The following is an 8040-nucleotide window of genomic DNA, read 5'->3' as shown; positions in this document are numbered from 1 at the left end:
TATTTTTCTAAAAAAATACTTTTTTAAAAGTTAATCTTTTAACTATTTTTTCTAACTACATTCCCAAGAATTCGGACAAAAAGAACTATAACTTGAACCTAAAAAAAAAACCAACAATTATATTTTACAATTTCAAATGTCCGCTCAATTAAATCCACAAATGCACAGTTATTTCAACAAAAATATAAATACTTTAAAAATCACAAGAAATACTTAGAAATTCATAGGGAAAAATAAAAAAAGTTCTAATTAATATTTTCACAACTAACAGATCTGAAAATACTTAAATTAAATGAATCCAAAACCATTACATTTCTACCCAAAAGGATTTAGAATCATACAGACCCAGTAGACGATAAAGTTAGAGAGAATATTTTTTATAGAATTGAAGAATCTTACAGAAAAAAAAGTGCATTGCATTGATTTTTATAGAATATTCTACTATTTATCATAGAAGCTTTTTGAAATTAAATGCATAAAAATGTATTACTTGTCAAAATTTTTCAAAAACTTTTTTTGAAACAATATTCTAACTATTTTTCATACACCTATGAACTTTCACATATCATAAAAAAATAAATATTATAAAATCACATAAAATACAACAAAAACATAATTTATATATAAAAATAAGCAAGCAGTAATATTACCTGAACTTGCTAAAAAAGTTTCTTCTCCCAAGTAAAGAGTTACTCTGTAATGACCCAATTTCCATTACGTCATGATCGTACTGAGAACCGAGTGTCACCAACTTGCTTACCTAAAACTTTAACTATTTATTACAAAGCCTGTAATTGTATTAGCGCACTATCGAATTTTCGAAAAATCTTTTTTCTTTATAAAAAGATTTATGAGGGCAACTAATTAAACATATCTGAGCCATATAAAAGATTAAGTAAAACAAACACAAGGTCAACAATGTATATATAAACATAACATATATCATAGATCATACATACATATTAAAGGTACTATCATATATATTATAAGTTAGCGACTTAGCGTACAACCCTTCACATCTTGCTACTATATACATAATTAACACTCCGCGCCCTGTCCATATAGGAAGTCCCTAAACTGGCGCCCGAAACTAGCCTAATCAACTATATACATCCTATCCTCTCAGTGAGTCTAATCAAAAGTGAGAGACTAAAACATAAAAGCTAGGTTAACACAAAAAAAACTCCCATAATCCACATCTTCGGCTCCCAAGCATCAACTGTCGTCGTCAGAGGAAATCACAATCACATCTGAACACTCCTCAAGATCTTCGTCCTCGTCATCAGAAATCTCAACAATCTCAAAAGGGGCACTGGCACTCGTACTACTGGTCTGGCTAATACTCGTTGGTCCACTAATGGAGGTGGTGTGCGGCTCCTCAGATGATGGCTCAGACAAAGATACTGAGATATACTCTACAGGAATATCCTCCTCAGGTATACGCTCTGGTATATGCTCCTTCATAGGCTCAGGCTCAGGGTCCACCTGATTCTCAGGCTGATCGGGGTGCGAATGAGGTACATGTCCGTCATGGAACGGGTGGAACGGAGCATCTGGGTGGAGCCAATGCAACAAAAACTCATAAGGCATATCGGGGTTAAAGTGCGGAGTGTAAATTGGATGACGGAAGGGGTGGTCGCGCAGAACGTACATACGAGTCCTAATCTCTGCAGCTACTATGTAAAACCTATGCTGTACAGGATCCTCATATATGTAAGGAGGGTCCATCTCATAAAACAAGACTCTGGTCTCCATCTGAAGGGGAGGAAGGAAATGGGTAAGAACTGGGGGGTTCTTAGTAGGATCAGGGGTAGTTAGTTAAGTCGAGATTATCACAGTTCAATTTAATTCACAACCAATTATAGAAGATTCATAGAGAAGCAACCAGTCATAATAATTCAGTATACAATTAAAGAATGCACAAACACAGGAAGACAATCACAATCAATTTCACATTATAAAGAAAAATGCAAATGCGTAGCAAGGATGATGCATGTCTATTCCTACCGCAGATCATGACCTCATGTGTCGATTGTCTATCCGCTCTTGATATTACCTGTGCACAAGTCCTAGATATGGCTTTCTATATGCATACAGTGTGCATATAAATCTTACGGCTAGGCCGCATATAGTGTGACTTTTAAATGTATTGTAATATGCTTACACCTGGAAAGCAGTTCTCAGTATGTGGGCGTCCCCACTATACATTTGGCACTAAGGCCCAAATAAGGTCACATCTGCTCTCCTGTGGCAGACAATCTTTTAAAGGTTTTTCTTTATCTTTGCCCTCTGCTCTCCTATGGCAGAGATTCGTTAGATTCTTTTAATATTTATTCTCTACTCTTCTGTGGTAGAGATTTCTTTAATATTTTTCTTTCATTTTCTTTTCTTTCTTCTACTTTTCTTTCTTATCATTTCACACTATAAATTATCTTCACACTATTCTCTCATTTTTTCACTAAGTATCTTATGGAAAAGAATTATAAAGTTCTTTAATTAAGTTTGCGTTCTCTAAAACTTTTAAGATGACTCCGCTTGCTTACTTTATCATTAATAATATACATTGTGATATTCTTAGAAGATAATATCTTTGATAAATAATAATTATAATAATAATTTATTTTAATATAAATGAGTAATTTTAAAGAAGTATTTAAAATAATTCTCTCTCTCTCTCTCTCTTTGTTCTTCGTGGAATCTTTCCGATTACTTCTCTGATCTAGTTTGATTTATAACTTCTCTGATTTTGGATTTGGCTTTTGTTACTTTTGCAATTATTCAGTAAATTTGATGAGGACACAATTAGTCTAGATATTTTTGCTTACTGATTTTGCGAGAAAATATTTGTTTCTGTCTAACTATTCAAGGAATCAGTGATTTTCAGCAATATTTGAAGTTTGATTTCTATACATATGCGTGACACTCTTTTTTTAATATGATATCCTTTATTGTATGCTAACATATAATTTCTTGGATGTTGTCCTTGTTAACTCAGAGAAAGTGTTCGATGATATCCTCATAAAAGTTCAAGGTTCTTTCTTAGTTTAAAATTTTGTAGGATAATATTACCTTGATTTTATAATTAGAAAGGAAGTAGTCCCTCCCAGACAGAACCCTCCTTATTTTAATTTATTTGGTTTTTTAGTCTATGTTATATTCCTTAGCATCATTTGTTTTACTAATGTAAATTGTTTGGTGAAATAAGAAGGTAGTAGGGTACAAGTACAAGATCACTGATTAGTGTTTATTAGGCATTCAAGGGAACATGTTATCTGAGGTTAGGATTTGGTATATAAATTTCGAAATATGTATTTTCATTGCTTTCTTTCTGCGCATGAAAGCAACGGAACAGGTACATGAACTGAAGGGATCAAAGTAGGGACAAAGTACAATGATATATCACATGGCTGTTATAACATGACACAAATTTACAGGGTAAAGCCACATGCATTGGATCTGCAAGCTGGAATGGTGCCTTTCCTAGTCAACCTCAAATATGAGAACTAGGTTTTTGATATTTTATAATATATTGTGGTTTATTAAGCGTATCCATCACTAATTCTTTTGCTGCAGGTCCTACTGTTCTTTTTAATTATTGCTATTATTTTGAAGTTGTTTAATTTAGTAGACTTAGATCCTCCTAAAGCCCATTTTGTTTTCTATAGGCTGGTTTCAAATTTTTTTTAAAACAATTCATGAGATGTTTTGTAATATTTTTCTCATGACTTGAAAAGTGTGAACTTTCTCTGTGATGATTATGTCATGGGCGTGGGTTCTATATATCTTTCCCTTCTTCCATTTGTCTTCACACTTTCTCACACTTTCCAGGCTCAGGAAAGACCAGATTGCTATTAGCCTTGATTAGCATTTTGCTGGAAAACTTGGCAAAGAAATGTGAAGATAATTCCACTCAATTAGTTAAGTGAGTTTAACGAGGTTACTGTTGTTTGCAATGTCCAATTGGGGTTTTACTTTTAAAATTTTACTACATGATTTGATTCCACAGGGAGAAGATATAGCAGATGCTCCTTTGCAAAGAATTTCAAAAGAAATGGAGGAGAGGCAGTTAGAGATGAGGCTGGAAATAAAGGAGGCGAGAAGAACTCCAAGTTTATAGCATCGAGGAATGGTGTGCTTCAGGCTTGCACACTAACCTCGGCTCTGATTGCTCCAAGTTTATACAGCTGGTGTCTCATGTTGCATCAGCTGAAGGGTTGCCAATTTTGGATTGTTCATCACAAGTATCATGTAACAATAATACATTATTGGAGTTTCAATAGATATAATCATGAATATGATGTATTCATTTCTTTGTTTTCTGTTCTGTTTTGCCTGCAGTTGGTTTTGAGATGTGGCATCTTGAGTTGTTTACAGGATTTGTAGTGTTCATATCATCATCTCTCCGTTTGCTGTTGAACACATGGACAGATTTTGCCGATTCAAGCCAAGCAGCTAATCTGCAGGTAACTGCCAAGCCATGCTTAATCAAAATGTCATTTCAGAATTAACATTTCATAATCTTGGAATTATTCTATAGGTCCTTTGCTCTCTCCAACCCCTGGATTGCATGTTTGTTGCATTCCTTCCCGGGATTAGTGAGGTTAAAATTAACTTACTCTTCTTGCCTTATTATTTCACACTTTTTGGTTTACTTGACTTGTTGCCACATTGCAACATCTTACATTTCAGGAACTACTTTTCCGAGGTGCCATTCTGCCGCTTTTCGGAATGAACTTGAACGGTGTTGGGGTGGCTACCTTAGCATTTAACACATTGAAAGGGATGTGAAGATAATGTAGCTACTAACTTGGTAAGAGATATGTTTGAATGAAAATTTGTACAAAATTTTACCAAAGGTAACATTTTAAGCTTTTTATTTATTATGTGCTTGACATTTTACCAAAGCTAAGGCTGATGATGTTATTAATTAATAGTATTTATTTATTGGAGCAGATTTCATATGGAAAGATAGCCACTAATAATAATAGCAGAGGTAGAGGCAGAGCAGAGGCGGAGCTTGTGACACAGACCTCTGTATACCACTGGTCAATTGAAGGTGAGATAACAGTAATATGTTTAACCTTAATACTTTGGCCCTTCTATACTTCCCATGTATGTATATTCTCACTCATTGTGCTTGTAGCTTGTTTGAAAGTTATTGACTAGCATATTTTTTGGGATAAAATTAGACGCCTAGTATCTAGTTGGTGTAATTAATATTGATAACATTACTACAAATGTTAGTGTGCCATTTGAGTATCTATCTAGATTCTTAGTTAGTATGCCATTAATACTGTAATGCAATTCATGAAAAAAGAAAGCACCTTCATCACTCACTCAACAAAATCTCTTCTAACCATGAGATTTTTTCAAGCCAAAAGAAAATTGACTAATTTCTTAATTCATTATATCATAATAATAAAATTGTATAAAGCAAGCAAGTTACTGACCACTAATTAAAGAAAGTTGCAAAGACAGTAAATTTATAGGAATCCCTGGCTTAAGGTAAAAGGGGAGGTTGGGTGAGATGATGTTATATATAAAGGTACACAGTAGCCAGCTCATTTAACTGAGCATATATTAACAATTATCAATATATATATATAATATTATATAGTTGAGGATAAAATTACATGGTTAATGGTAGCTTTGTTTACTTCTTACTTCTCTCTCCATTTTGACAGTTGAGGGATGATTTAATGACAATGCTTATTGCTGGTCATGAGACAACAGCTGCAATCTTTACTTGGGCAACTTTTCTTCTATCTCAAGAATGTTAATCTCAAAGTTGATATAATTGCTTGTTCCTAAAAGACCATTCTAGATCTCTAGTTATCGTAGCTTCTCTTCAGATTCTTCTCTTTGGCCAATATCATCTTACTAATTATTGAACTCACTGCAGAACTCGGACAAAATGAGGAAGGCTCAAGTAGAGGTAGATTCAGTGCTGGGTATAGGAACACCAACTTACAAATCACTTAAAAAACTGCAGTAGGTGCTCATTTCATGTCAGATTTTTACTTGCTTCCACCTATTTGATAGCCAATATTTTATTAGGAAATACAAGGTATATAAATTTATCACAAACGGTCAATAATCTTATTTTCTAAGAAAAAAGGGAAAGGAGGAGAGGGGGGTCGCCATGTCAAGATGAAATTTTTGTGCTTATGTTATTCATATCTAATAGAATTTGTATTTGTATCAATTACTACAGGTGGTAATAATAAACTTAAAGTTGACAAGTGCTTCTCAACTCTTGAAATGGCACCTCATCTTGAAAAGGTATTTTGAATTTGTCATCTGAATGATTGGTTGGTTTTTCTTCTTTTTCAAATTTTAGTCTTTTTAAATTTTGGAATTTGAAAAGTGAGGTAAGCCTAAGATTTGATATGATTGCATTGAACATAAACAGGTATTGTTGTTTGGAGTAATGGCTATAGAGATTAAAAAAAAGGCTCATCATTGTAATAGAAATTCCTAAATACTCTTGTTTTAGCTTTAACAGCTATTGCAACAGTTAGTGTAATCATTAGGATTTGTTAACTGCATTGTTAGTTTGTCATTACTTCTGAATGGCAAGAAGTAATTGGTCAGGATCTATTTTGGACATAAGTCTGTATTTTATCGTATTATTTTTAATATTTTGTAGTTGTAATTAATGTGATTGAAAAATGATGGTAGTATACTATATTTTGTTTTAAAGTATTTTTTATTTTAATTTTCTTCTACATTTTTAATGTCTTGCTTAAATATTTTTTTTTAATAATAAATGAATAGTAGTGTAATAATAATGTATATTAATTTTTAAAATTTCTGTTGACAGGTTTGAAACCTCCACAGAATAGCTGTTTTTTTTAAATAAAAAAGTCTTTTGTGGGGGTTTTAAACCATCACAAACATTAACCAAGAACTGTCACAAAAGTTTAATATAAAACTCCCACTAAACACACACAAAATCTTCACAAAAGACTTCGTGGCACCTCAAATTTTGGAGATTTTAAAAATCCCCACAAATAAGAGAAAAAACTGTCACAAATAAACAAAAACCTTGTATTATGGGTCGTTTAAAAAATAAGGGTTAAGTTCGATTTTGCTCCCCAACGTAGAGGCCAAAAATTGGAATCGTCCCCAACTTTTTTTTGCTACAAAATGGTCCCCAAAGTTTCAGTTTGTTTTAAAATCGTCCCTCGGATGAAAATACCACTCCCTCCCTCCCTCCCTTCTTCTTCCCCTTCTTCCCCAAAATTATGCAGAAGCACCAGCAGAAGCACCTCCCCTCCTCCCCTCTTCTTCCCATTCTTCCCCAAAATTATGCAAAAGCACCAACAGAAGCACATCCCTCCCCTCTTCTTCCCCTTCTTCTCCAAAATTATGCAGAAGCACCAGCAGAAGCACAAGCAGAAACAGAACCAAAAGCAACAACAACAATTAATCAAACAGAAGCAGCAGCAGGACAACAATAACAATAAATCACTAATAAATCAACAATGGAATCAAGTAGAAATAGAAGAAGAACAACAATAACAATGAAACAATATAATCAATCAGAATCAGAATCAACCAGAAACAACAATAATAAAAAATCAACAAATATGATAGAAGCAGAATGAAAAAAGAAGAAGAATGATGGAAGCAGAAGCAGAGAAGAGCAGCGGTGGCGGCGGCGACGGCGAAGACCCTTTCCCCTCTTCTTCCCGAACCCCCTCAAAAGGACGATTTTAAAACAAACTGAAACTTTGGAGATCATTTTGTAGTAAAAAAAAATTTGGGACGATTTTTATTTTCGACCTCTACGTTGGAGACCAAAATTGAACTTAACCCAAAAAATAATTAGTGCTTTTGTTCCTAGTCAGTCTTCTGGTTTATGAGTTGTTTGGATGCTTTATGAAGAATATTCTTAATTAAACTACAATTGTAAAGGGACATGATAGTACACCATTTTAATTAATCGAAAATATTATATGATTGGCGTAATTTATTATTTTTTATCAATAATTTCTCAATAATATTTAAAAGTGTTGATCAAATATATGGTGTTGA

Source organism: Arachis ipaensis, chromosome B03, assembly GCF_000816755.2.
Source record: "Arachis ipaensis cultivar K30076 chromosome B03, Araip1.1, whole genome shotgun sequence".
NCBI lineage: Eukaryota > Viridiplantae > Streptophyta > Magnoliopsida > Fabales > Fabaceae > Arachis > Arachis ipaensis.
Note: the sequence above shows the minus strand (reverse complement) of the source record.